Raw genomic sequence first — 14,299 nt, 5'->3', positions numbered from 1 at the left:
TTATTTTGTAAGACATTTAGACGATGGCAAGAGAGGATGCTTCTTTCTATGCTAAGTATATTTATTTAAAGATGAATATGGCAGTGACCTTCTTCATGATTCAGAACTCTAATGAGGTATCGTGGATCGAGTTGGCGGCAGCTCTGACAGCTCTTTATAATATTTTATTTTTTAATTTTATTAGATATATTTATACTAAATTAGTGTGAGCAGTCCGTTCTATATATTAAAAAAAAAAAAAGTTTACATACTTCTAAGAAACTGCCCTTTTGGTGTTTTTTTATTATGGTAAGTGGTGATATAAGCTGTAAAGCTTTGTTTTCCTTTTTTTTATTTTCTGAAGAAAGAGTCTTGAGCTGCTGAGGTTTGTTCATCCTGGGAATGCAGCCAAATTTCCAAGCATTTGGAAGATGCATAAATATCAAGGCCTGAAGAGAATTAGATGATTAACTAATTGACTGCATGCACACACATCACATATATCTTGAACAGGTGTCTAGTATCAAGGAATGTAAAACCCAAGAAAAACATTCTAGCTAAGCTGGGTGGCGTAAATGAGAATACAGCATTTGCTGTTGAATATGAACACACTTATTCAGATGATAACTTTGTGGTGCCAATAATGAGACTACAAAAGTGAAATTTTCATACTATCATAATTAATATTAGAGCTAATCTTTATTAATAAAATTGATTAATTAATGTTTTATTTGTGTTTGAGTGCAAGTAATTCAAAAGATCCAATAATGCTGGGTTTGAGCCCAATGCTTGGCGTTTCGAGCTCAACAAATCCTTAGCGTCTCATCTGAGCCTCACGCCGCCCGTCATCCGCATGCAATCCATTTCACTGTATCCAGATGCTTCAGCTAGCATAAGTGCCCGCGTTGTGGCATCAAACGTCTACAACCCGCCTCATTCAAAGCTCCCCTTCCGTTCGGTTTGTGACCACTCAGCTTCCGCATGGCTTCCTGTCTCCCAAACTCTCAAACCGGCTCTTTCATCCGTGAAGCAACTTTCCAATGAACAGAGCAGGATTCATCCGTGAGGAGCTTCCCAGCGTTCGTCATCTCCAAGCGTTTCTTCCCAGCATTTTCCAACCGTCCGTGGCAGCATGCAACCGGATTGAGCGTTCCAGCTTCTGTGATCTCCCAAAGTCCCTTCGACACCTTCGTGGCATCCCAAGCGATCGTGGCATCCAATCGTTTCATCTTCAAATTTCCAACGGCAGCGAGGGAAATCCAAAGCCAAACCGGCTCTTTCTTTCATCCGTGAAGCAACTCCCCAAGCTCTTTTGGCTTCCAAGCAACAGAGAACCGTCCCAGCCATGAAGAGCATCCCAAGCATCATGGCATTCGATCGTTTCATCCAGCCGAGTCCTCCACTCCCTTCCCAGCGAATAAATTCCAGCCATCTGAGGAGTCTTCCCAACACCCGTGGTTTTCCAGCAACTTTGTTAGAAACTCCCAATCATCCCGCAGAAAATTCAAAAAAAATCTGATGGCAGCGGAAGAGGCATGCGCGGCATCAACCATTCATCGCATGAACGTTGTTCAAAAACCGTTCGTAGATAGATAAGGATTAAAAACTTTTTAAAAACATTAGAAGATCAGATCCTCACCTTGTACGGGTAGATGATCACCACAAACTGAAGTTCGTGATTTAGGATGAAGGTTCGCTTGAAGCCGTTCAAGTGCCCGGCCTCTACGGGTATCCACACGAAGCAGGATCCGATCCAAGCTCTCTATCTCACCGGGGTGCTAGCTCCCTTGCAGAGATAACTTTTGATGGCTGATCTCCTCTCTTTCTTTCAACTCTTGAATGTACTTGAGAGGAGGAAGAAGAAGGATGAAGAAGAGGAAGAAGCAAAGCCCCTGCAGCCTACTTTCTTTTTCCTGCGTTGGAAGGAGGAAAGGAGGAAGAGGAGGACGCCATGGCTTCTTCTTTTCTTCTTCTTGCTGGCGGCTGAACCAAAGGAGGGAGAGGGTGGCCACGGCTCCAAGGGAAGAGGAAAAAACTCTTTCTTGGGCGCCGGCCCTAGCTCCCCTTTTAATAAGTATGAAGGGCTCCTAACAATTAGGAGCCCTTGAGTTATTTCCAAGAGGGGGCGCCGGCCCCCTCTCTTCATGTCGCCCTAAACAAGTGGAGAGGGGTTGATGCCCCTCTTACTTGGTTAACCTAATCCTCTTCCAAAGAGGATTAGGTGCCCCTCTCATGGTTTAGTCCTAATCTAATTAGGATTAACCAAATCATGAATCAATCGGGTTCAATCTATGCTAGTTCTAATCCAATTAGAACTTGAATGAACCATGACTCAATTGAACTCTTCAATCCTAACCCAATTAGGAGTCATGTTGATTCATTAGATTAATAATTAATTAGGACTTGAGAAATTCTAATCCAATTAGGATTTATTTAATTCTAGTCCTAATCCAATTAGGACTCTAATTTGAATTCGGAGTCCTAATCCGATTAGGACTCTAGGAATCCTACTCCAAGTAGGAATCCAAACTTAATTCAAAACTCCTAATCTAATTAGGACTATAGGAATCCTACTCCAAGTAGGAATCCTAGTCCTACTCCAAATAGGATTCCTAGTCCAAGTAGGAATTCCAGTCCAAGTAGGATTCCTAGTCCTAATCCAATTAGGATTCTAGGAATCCTACTCCAAGTAGGACTCTTATTCTAAGTCCAATTAATTAATTCCCTTTGTTCCTTCTTCAACTTTTTATCAATCGAATTGATTACTTGTGATTCCTAATCACAATTCATCCATCGGATCGGTCAATACTTATAGTGTGTGTGACCCCATAGGTTCTACTCTGACTGGTAGTGAGATATATTATGATCTCTATCACAATATCATTGAAAACTCTTTTCAATGGATTGGAACGATTCCAACTCTACTCATTAGGGTTTATCGATCATCGAGATAATCCCTGTGAGTCCCACCATCCACCAGTGACACCTAGCAGCATGTAGTGGCTACCCAGTAGAATAGAATGATGAACTTCTAGGTGCAGTTATCGTGTGATACAGTCCTACTATCGTGGATCCCTACAGAATGGAGGTCATGGATAACTCGTCAAACCCCTTCGTCTGTCATATGTCAAGATTTATTCGACTCGAGTTCGTTAGTGGAAAACTTTTTCTCCACTTTATATTACTGCCCTGGCCAAGGTCTTAGAACTCTGTCTAACAAATCACATAGGATCACTCCTCTTCTATCAAGGTCGATAGATTTCATGTGAGTGCATACCCTACTCCTACAGTGAACTTACTGCAGCCAATCTACACTACAAGGACCCATATGACTAGAGACTATGTATACGTGTAGTCATTCTACAATAACCTCACTGTGAGTAGCTGAAGCACCGCAGGTCAAAGGACCAGTCATACTACTGCAACATCAAGCAAGTCACTGACGAATGGATAGACATCCAAGTGACTTCTTGTCTTGGTCACGCTCAGTACCCTTGTTCTCTAACAAGCACCTGCACTATCACTTCAGTGTCCCCACACTGTGGACTCAAGTCTCGTCCATCCAGAAGAAAAGTAATCTGTGCACTGATCGGATCGATCACCGTCCTCGTGATGATCCATTGATCAGGAGCATTTAGAAATTAATCACCAATGATACATGGCTCAAATTCTCAACTCTTGAGAATATGCATCATCATCTTATTAATTTCTTGGACGATTCATAGACACATAAATAATATGAATGAAAAGATATCTTTTATTTATTCAATAATAAATAGTCAAGTACAAAATTATGTCCCTAGAATTAACAATGTGTCAGCCAGATTGGCTTCTAGGGCATACATCTAACAATCTCCCACTTGCACTAAAGCCAATCAGTCATATATCTAAGCCCCATCTTCTCAAGGTGGGCTTCAGTCTTTTGCTGACTCAGCTGCTTAGTGAACGTGGAGTCTACTCTCTGCACCTCTACAAATTTCTTCTCAACATAGTCGCGTATGAAGTGGAAGCGCCGCTCTATGTGCTTGGACTTCTGATGAGACCTTGGCTCCATAGCTAGTGCTATGGTGCCAATGTTATCGCAGTAAAGTGTTATGGCATCTAATGACATTACACCTAACTCTGCAATGAACTTTTAACCAGAAGGTTTCCACTGCACCCTTAGATACGGCTTAACATTCAGCTTCTAAGGTAGAATCTATAATGATCGGTTGTTTGGAACTCATCCAATTTACTGAACCACCATTGCACATATTCTGATGTAGACTTTCTATCATCAATATGTGTGCATCCTTCTACCTTCAACTCTGATCTTCTCCCAAAGACCAAGAACAAGTCCTTAGTTCTTCTCAAGTACTTAAGACTGTTCTTCACAGCTATCCAGTGCTTTTTGCCTGGATCTGATTGACATAAGATCGTGACATTCACAGCATGTACTATATTAAGTTATGTACATAGCATGGCATACATGAGGCTCCCTATTGCCGATGCATAGGATATCTTGCTCATGCGTTGAATCTCTTCAGATGTGTTGGGGCACATCTTCTTGGAGAGATGAATTCCATGTCTTAGGGGTAAGAGACCCCTTTTAGAGTTTTCCATGCTGAATCTTTTCAGCACTTCCTCTATGTACATCTTCTGTGATAGGCCAAGCATCATTTTAGATCTATCTCTATAGACCTTTATTCCCAAAATATAGGATGCTTCTCCAAGGTCTTTCATGGAGAATTCTTTTGACAACCAGACCTTGACCGAGGTTAGCATGGGAATATCATTCCCTATCAGGAGGATGTTGTCCACGTACAGTACGAGAAATACAACAGCGCTCCCACTAACCCTTTTGTAAACACACGGTTCCTCTTCGTTTTTGATGAAATCGAACGTTTTGATTGCGTCATCGAAACGAGTGTTCCAACTCCGAGATGCTTACTTTAGTCCATAAATGGACCTTTGCAGCTTGCAGACCTTGTGATCTCCATTACTGGAAGTGAAACCCAAAGGCTGTTCCATATAGATATCTTCATCAAGATATCCATTCAGGAAAGCAGCTTTCACATCCATCTGCCAGATTTCATAATCATGAAATGCTGCAATGGCAAGCAATGTTCGGATGGATTTTAGCATGGCTACAGGTGAAAAGGTCTCCTGATAGTCACTGCCTTCGCACTGACTATACCCTTTCGCCACAAGCCTTGCCTTATAGGTCTCTACCTCTCCATCCGAACCTATCTTCCTTTTGTAGATCCATTTGCATTTAATAGGTACAATACCTTCTGGTGGGTCTACTAAGGTCCAGACTTGGTTGGAATGCATGGAGTCTAACTCTGACTTCATGGCTTCCAGCCATTTCTCGGAATCGATATCAGATATCGCCTCGTCGTAGGTTTTGGGATCTTGTGTATGATCCCTATCTCCCACTAGGAACATTTCCTCGGTGTCCTCTTCTAGTATACCTAAGTATCTATCGGGAGGATGGGAGACCCTACTAGATCTACGAGGTGGTCGAGGGACATCGTGTACTGGCTCTGTATGAATGGGTTCGATAGGATCCATGACTCGTTGCTTTTTAGAGACTTTCTCTTCAAGCTCAATTTTCCTCCCACTGCCTCTATCAAGGATAAACTGGTTTTCCAAGAAGATGGCATGACGGCTCACAAACACATTGTGATCCTCTGAGACGTAAAAACTGTATCCTAATGACTCTTTAGGATATCCTATAAAACGAGCACTTATGGTCCTAGCCTCTAGTTTGTCCGCCTGTAGTCTCTTGACGTGGGTCGGACATCCCCAAATCTTGAGATGACCAAGACTTGGTTTCTTACTATGTCATATCTCATATGGTGCGGTAGGAATGGACTTTAGAGGAAACTCTATTCAACAAGTAAATAGCTGAAAATAGGGCATCTATCTAAGAAAACAAGGGTAAATCAGTGAAGCTCATCATGGACTGGACCATATCAATAGAGTCTGATTCCTCCTCTCTGACACTCCATTGAGCTGAGGTGTTCCAGGAGGAGTCCATTATGAAACTATACCATTCTCCTTGAGATAATCACGGAACTCTCCATTAAGGTATTCACTTCCTCGATCTGATCGAAGAACCTTAATGAGTTTTTGTGCTTATTTTTCTACTTCATATCTAAGCTTTTTGAACCTTTCAAAAGTTTCATATTTGTGTCTCATACACATATCCATACCGTGAGTAATCATCGGTAAATGAAGTAAAAAATTATAACCCCTAGCCTGCACATCGAATGGGCCACACACATCAGTGTGTACTAGGATAAGTATTTCAGTGGACCTCCCTGTGTCCTACAAAGGATAACTTGGCTATCTTTCCTTGAAGGCAGAATTCACAAATCAAATATGACTCGAAAGTCAATGAGCCCAAAAGCTCATGTTTCTCCAATTTGTTTATTCTGTCTTCTCCTATATGGCCAAGCCTGAGGTGCCACAAATACTTTAGATTTATCTCATTTTTGGATCTATTAGATCCTATGGTATTCACTGTTTGCTCAGATATATTCACAGATACATCCATATGTATGTGATAGAGACTGTCAATCATAAAACCATGTTGAATCAATTTATTTTTCAAATAAAAATCTTTTTGTGCTAAATAAAATACAGAAATCAAATTTCTGCTAGCAATAGGTAACAGTCCCTAAGTATCCTGAGCATATCTGACATACCTTCTGAAGGTCTATCACCCTTCATGTTCTTTATGCTTCCCATGTACGTAGGACAGTTTCTCTCCCAATGGCCGTCCATGATGCAATGGAAACACTTTTCCTTGCAATTGGCCTTTTCCTTGGAACTTCCTAACTTGGTGTTTTCTTAGTCTTCTGCTTCTTCGCAGGCTTCTTCTTCTTCCAAATAGACTCTCTCTTGAAAGTAGAAACCAACTTGACAGCAAAAATGATGCCCCTTGAACTTCTTCAAGGTCCCTAAGTTAGTTACCAATTTATTCAACAATTCTATTTTGGTGCATACAATCTTGTTCATATGGTAATTTACTATAAACTGTTCATATGAAGCTAGAAGGAATTGTGGGATCAAATCCGTTTGCAATTCCTTGTGCATGGTCATGCCGAGCTTCTCAAGCTTCTTTGAGTCCTTTATCATGGTCAAACCATGAACATGGACAGACTGCCCATCGCGCATCTTTGCCTTGAAGAGCCTCTTGGACACTTCAAAATATGCTGCGCGACTCTGATCGCCATACAACTCTTGCAGGTGATTTAATATGTTCCTGGCAGTCTTCATGTTCTCATGCTGGCATTGTAATTCATTGGACATGGATGCCATTGTGCAGCACCTAACTTTATTGTCATTGTTCGTCCACTTAACAAGCGTCTTACGCTGATCAGTGATCGGACGGATTGGTATCATGGGGATTCCATGGTCTAGCATATACCCGAATTTCTCACAATTCAAAACTAATTTTGAAATTTGCTGAGCCAATCTTTATAATTGGATTTGGTCAAACGGTTGTTCTATAGGATATGAGTTAAGAGTCTAGAAGCTGACTTTATAATCCTCAGAGAGTAAAGATTCTAGTTAGACTTTTGTACTTGATCCTAATCTGTTCTAAGGTCTTTTAGAACAAATGTAACTCCCACTATTTTCTCGAATTCCTCACACTCCCCTGGTAGAAAAACAGAAATTCCATACGACTAGGGTTTCTAGTGGGTACTGCGGTCCCACCGATTTACATGCCACCTCACCTAACAGTTATTGGTGACACATAGATTGATGAATGTACAACTCTTGTACAATGCTTCTTAAGCATGTTGCAGTGTAACTTGGTCTCTAAGCCATGAAGACCTCACCTAACAGTTATTGGTCCCATTTCTTAGTTAAGTCAGACCCACCGTATAACCGTAGGAATAAAGTCGTTATTGGGTCCTCACCTAACAGTTATTGGTGCCCAACCCCACCTTTACCCTACAACATCTCATGTCTATAGAGAGGTCCAGCCCCTCGATGCAACTTGACCACTGTATCCAGCCGAGACAAATCAACATCAGAAAGGCCTTAGCAACTCTACTACAGTGGAAGACCTATTGACTTAATATTGGTTAATCAGGTCTTAGTGTTTGCAACTTGAGCTCTTTATAAGAGGTAATCGAACAATTGGCCAGGTAAGCAGGTGGGAGGCTCCCCTTACTCAGAGAGTAAGGTCCTAATTAAGTAACCACCTTTCATGCTTTCCTAGACACCAATTAGATCAATTAATCTAATATGACTTGCTCATGTCGGTTCACTCTCGACTTGATTGAGGAGGTTTTGATTTAGGTCTCAATTGGGTTTGCTACATCACATGTAAACCTATCTACCCGACTCACATTCACATCACATGCAAACGGCACATTGCAGGCAGTTATAATCGCAGCAATAATTAAAGCTAAACTTTAAATAGGTGATGATCATGGATTCTAGTTAGGTCGTATTACAAGCACATGCACGTCAATCGATCAACTGGTCTTCAACTCTTGAATTGGTTCCAAGCCTCCTTGATCCGATCCTTGACCAACTCTTGATCCAATCGCCATCAATCGCTTAGACCCCTGCTCATCTCATGCATCATCTTCGACTTGATCGTTGACGTACATCACATCACAGAAATACAACCAGATGTAAAATAAAAATAAAAATAAATTACATCTCCTTTTAGGAGGCACACAGGCCTCTCAAAACATCAAATAAGATGCATGCAAGCATCTGAAAAATTACATGACATCACAGATCACATCGCAGGTCATTACATTTGACACCAAAAGGGTTTGAATCCTATGATCATCACCACATGCAACAATTATAATTTTCAGATCTGAAAACTAACTGATTATATCATGACATAGGTTGCTGATCATGCTAATCATGATTCTAAACTTTGTAATCTCATTAACAATGCAATTAGAATCATCATCTTATCACATAAAAATCAGCATGCAAAAATCAGCACCCTGAAAAATCTGCATGCAGAAATTTTCAGCATGCATGATCATTCAATTTTCAGATCTAATAAGCCTTTAGATAATTAATTCTTACCTTAATCTACGAAGCCTAGGCTCTGATACCACTGTTAGGAACCCGCCCATACCGCTGATATTTCAAAAAAATCAGATGGCAGCGGAAGAGGCATAAGCGGGATCGACGTTCATCTCATGAACGTTGTTTCATGAACCGTTCGTAGTTAGGCAAGAATTAAAAACTTTTTAAAAACATTAGAAGATCAGATCTTCACCTTGTACGGGTAGATGATCACCGCAAACTGAAGTTCGTGGTTTAGGATGAAGGTTCGCTTGAAGCCGTTCAAGTGCCCGGCCTCTATGGGTATCCACACGAAGCAGGATCCGATCTAAGCTCTCTATCTCACCGGGGTGCTAGCTCCCTTGCAGAGATAACTTTTGATGGCTGATCTCCTCTCTTTCTTTCAACTCTTGAATGTACTTGAGAGGAGGAAGAAGAAGGATGAAGAAAAGGAAGAAGCAAAGCCCCTGCAGCCTACTTTCTTTTCCCTGCGTTGGAAGGAGGAAAGGAGGAAGAGGAGGACGCCATGGCTTCTTCTTTTCTTCTTCTTGCTGGCGGCTGAACCAAAGGAGGGAGAGGGTGGCCACGGCTCTAAGGGAAGAGGAAAAAACTCTTTCTTGGGCGCCGGCCCTAGCTCCCCTTTTAATAAGTATGAAGGGCTCCTAACAATTAGGAGCCCTTGAGTTATTTCCAAGAGGGGGCGCCGGCCCCCTCTCTTCATGTCGCCCTAACTAAGTGGAGAGGGGCTGATGCCCCTCTTACTTGGTTAACCTAATCCTCTTCCAAAGAGGATTAGGTGCCCCTCTCATGGTTTAGTCCTAATCTAATTAGGATTAACCAAATCATGAATCAATCGGATTCAATCTATGCTAGTCCTAATCCAGTTAGAACTTGAATGAACCATGACTCAATTGAACTCTTCAATCCTAACCCAATTAGGAGTTATGTTGATTCATTAGATTAATAATTAATTAGGACTTGAGAAATCCTAATCCAATTAGGATTTGTTTAATTCTAGTCCTAATCCAATTAGGACTCTAATTTGAATTCGAAGTCCTAATCCGATTAGGACTCTAGGAATCCTACTCCAAGTAGGAATCCAAACTTAATTCAAAACTCCTAATCTAATTAGGACTATAGGAATCCTACTCCAAGTAGGAATCCTAGTCCTACTCCAAATAGGATTCCTAGTCCAAGTAGGAATCCCAGTCCAAGTAGGATTCCTAGTCCTAATCCAATTAGGATTCTAGGAATCCTACTCTAAGTAGGACTCTTGTTCTAAGTCCAATTAATTAATTCCCTTTGTTCCTTCTTCAACTTTTTATCAATCGAATTGATTACTTGTGATTTCTAATCACAATTCATCCATCGGATCGGTCAATACTTCTAGTGTGTGTGACCCCATAGGTTCTACTCTGACTGGTAGTGAGATATATTATGATCTCTATCACAATATCATTGAAAACTCTTTTCAATGGATTGGAACGATTCCAACTCTACTCATTAGGGTTTATCGATCATCGAGATAATCCCTGTGAGTCCCACCATCCACCAGTGACACCTAGCAGCATGTAGTGGCTACCCAGTAGAATAGAATGATGAACTTCTAGGTGCAGTTATCGTGTGATACAGTCCTACTATCGTGGATCCCTACAGAACGGAGGTCATGGATAACTCGTCAAACCCCTTCGTCTGTCATATGTCAAGATTTATTCGACTCGAGTTCGTTAGTGGAAAACTTTTTCTCCACTTTATATTACTGCCCTGGCCAAGGTCTTAGAACTCAGTCTAACAAATCACATAGGATCACTCCTCTTCTATCAAGGTCGATAGATTCCATGTGAGTGCATACCCTACTCCTATAGTGAACTTACTGCAGCCAATCTACACTACAAGGACCCATATGACTAGAGACCATGTATACGTGTAGTTAAACTACAATAACCTCACTGTGAGTAGCTGAAGCACCGCAGATCAAAGGACCAGTCATATTACTGCAACATCAAGCAAGTCACTGACAAATGGATAGACATCCAAGTGACTTCTTGTCTTGGTCACGCTCAGTACCCTTGTTCTCTAACAAGCACCTGTACTATCACTTCAGTGTCCCTACACTGTGGACTCAAGTCTCGTCCATCCAGAAAGAAAGTGATCTGTGCACTGATCGGATCGATCACCGTCCTCGTGATGATCCATTGATCAGGAGCATTTAGAAATTAATCACCAATGATACATGGCTCAAATTCTCAACTCTTGAGAATATGCATCATCATCTTATTAATTTCTTGGACGATTCATAGACACATAAATAATATGAATGAAAAGATGCCTTTTATTTATTCAATAATAAATAGTCAAGTACAAAATTATGTCCCTAGAATTAACAATGTGTCAGCCAGATTGGCTTCTAGGGCATACATCTAACAAACTTCCCATCTCCAAGCCGCGTCTCATCAGCGTTCAAAACTGTCCCAAGCAACTGCAACCTATAAAAGGACCCAGGTGAAGAAGAGGTGAGGGGATTGATCTTACATCCGGTGGAGACAGGAGGACACGGAGCAAGGGAGAGGAGACCACAGTGGAGGCAGACGGAAGAGAGGAGGCCTTTCATTTTTTTCTCTCCAACCGACTACATTCCCCTGGGAGTTGGCACGGAGGAGGAGAGGCCACGAAAGGAAAGTCAGCCGCACGAAGGAGGAGAGGCGAGAGAGAAGAGAAAACAGGGCACTCCGTTTTCTCAACCAAAGAAAGAAGAAAAAAAAAAAGGGATTTATGTTTATTTTAAGTTATTCTTTGCTAATCCTTTTATAAAAATGCTTGCATCTCATATGGATAGCTAAATCTCTTTTAGCTAAGGCTAGGAAAAAGCCTAGCATTTTCTTCATGTATTTCCTTTAATCATCAATGGGATTTTAACGTTTTTGATTTGATTTATCGTGCAGTAGATTGATAGAAATTATTTCAAACTTATGTATTTTCTTTGATTTGTTATTTTCCCTGGGTATAACAGATGCTTAGAAATCCCTGTAGTTTAAAATAGAATTACTGTAATGCTGCCCATAAAACTAAATCTATCTTATTATGATTAATAGATAATTTTAAGAAAAGAATGATGAAGTGCTAGGCTGAATCCTAACGCCTTAGTTATATCCTTGTCAATTCTAATATTATTTAGCCTTTAGTTTTTGTTCACTGTCAAATCCGTGTGGATTCGATCTCGGACTCACCGAGAATATTACTTTGCTACACCCTATACTTGGGGTATCCTACGTTTAATTTCGCTTTTAAAAAGAGCAAGATCAGAATCGTAGCAAGTTTTCGGCGCCGTTGCCGGGGATTTGCAAAGTGCGAACGAGAACAAGGCTGCAAATTTTAATTTTTAATTTCTAGTTCTTCAATTTTTTTTTATTTTTAATACGGCTGAAATTTCAAATCTTTACAGATTCAAGGACGACACAAAGTGGAAACAGTAACGAGGAAGATCAAGATCACATTTTTGGATTTTCGGAGTGAACGAACTCCGGCCGTGAGTATTTAAATTAATTTTCCTATTTTGTTCATACTAGTTCTGTTTTTCCTAGATTAGAATTTTACTCTTGTTTAAAAATAAAAATTATTAATTAAAATAATAAAATAAAAAGAAAATAAATAAATAAAAAGGAAAAAAAAATTTAGCTAGTTTGCTTGATCAACTATTCAAATGCAATTTAATGTCATGACATAAAATGTTAAAAATCTTCTTGATTGTTGCATATAGTATAAAGCATTTGCATAAAATAATCTAAGGGCTGAACTCATTAAAAAGATAAGGTCGGAATTTCATCACTCGTCCTTAGCCCAAAAATCATCCCAGTGCATAAATATCCTAAGCCTAATTAAAATCAACTAAACGTTGGCCCCTAAGGATATTCGAGCTCAATAGGACGAAGACCACTAAAAGTTGCACCAATTTCGCTCTATGGCCCAGGTCGATGTCTAGGCAAGCTTTGTCCCTCCAAGTGATTGAAGGGAGACAGTTTCTATTCGAGAAAAGTGGATTTTAAGTGGGACCTTTGCTACACGCATCGTGACCCCTCCACTTACCTGGGAGCTTATCTGGTCGACTAAGGTTACTAGACCGGATTGGAGGCTTAGGTGTCCTCTTCAAACCAGTTAGGAGCTGTCTAGAATTTTTAGGAAAACATTAGAAATTATTGGGGGATGTTTAATTTTAATTAAATTTTTGAAGGTGTTTGTTTAGATCTCTTTAGGTGGTACTTGTACCAGCAAAAAAAAATATATATATATATATAAATAAATAAATAAATAAATAAATAAAATTTTAGTATATGCTGTTGTGGGAGAGAGATAAAACGAATAGATTATTTCGAGTTGAATCAAGAGATAAAAATTTAATTGTTCAAAATTCAAATAATCAAATGGAAGATAATGGTAGTAATCAGGGAGATAATGAATTTCAAGATGACTTACCTATTAGAACGCTTCGTGATTATCTACAACCCACTAGGACCAGTACCCCATCCTGTATGGTTATTCCTACTGCTGCGGGAGCTTTTGACATGAAATCAGGAATAATCCAATTACTCCCAAAGTTTCACGGACTTGATTCTGAAAGTCCCTACTTGCACCTAAAAGAATTTGATGAAGCGTGTTCAACACTTCATTTCAATGATGTCACTGAAGAGGTAGTTAAGCTTAAGTTATTTCCTTTTTCTTTAAAGGAAAAAGCTAAGTCATGGTTACACTCCCTAAGGCCTAGGACCATAGCTACCTGGCAAGAAATGACATGAGAATTTTTAAAGAAATTCTTTCCAACACATAAAACAAACACACTTAGAAGAAATATCATGAACTTTGCACAAAAAGATGGAGAAACATTTTTTCAGTGTTGGAAAAGATTTAAGGACCTTCTGCTTACTTGCCCACATCATGGATATGAAATTTGGAGGGCCATTAGTTTCTTTTATGATGGTTTGTCCTCCAATATGAGACAATTTGTAGAAATGATGTGTAATGGTGAATTCATGAGTAAGGAACCAAATGAAGCCTGGGATTATTTTGATCTTTTAGCAGAAAATGCACAAGCTTGGGATACAACAGATAAAAATGAAAATTCTAAAATAGCACCTAATGCAAAAGGAGGAATATATCTTATTAAAGATGATAATGATGTCAATGTAAAAATTGCTAATCTGACCAGGAAGGTTGAAGCCATGGAATTAAGCAAAGCCAATATAGGAAAAGCACAAACTATTGTTGAAAGTATATGTGGAATTTGCGAGAG

The 14,299-nt window shown here is 40.0% G+C and overlaps 1 non-coding gene across 1 annotated transcript; it reads right to left on the bottom strand.

The window, feature by feature from the left end:
* Positions 1 to 13,844: 13,844 nt before the first annotated feature.
* On the bottom strand, positions 13,845 to 13,951 carry LOC120112683 (small nucleolar RNA R71). Its single transcript, XR_005514255.1, has one exon. It is a non-coding gene; the product is annotated as a small nucleolar RNA R71 (small nucleolar RNA).
* Positions 13,952 to 14,299: the final 348 nt, after the last annotated feature.

Source organism: Phoenix dactylifera, chromosome 18 (genome assembly GCF_051530095.1).
Source record: "Phoenix dactylifera cultivar Ajwa chromosome 18, Ajwa_hap1_PhDact_Kaust_v1.1, whole genome shotgun sequence".
NCBI lineage: Eukaryota > Viridiplantae > Streptophyta > Magnoliopsida > Arecales > Arecaceae > Phoenix > Phoenix dactylifera.
The sequence above is the reverse complement of the archived record's forward strand: the minus strand, read 5'-3'. Positions and strand labels throughout refer to the sequence as shown.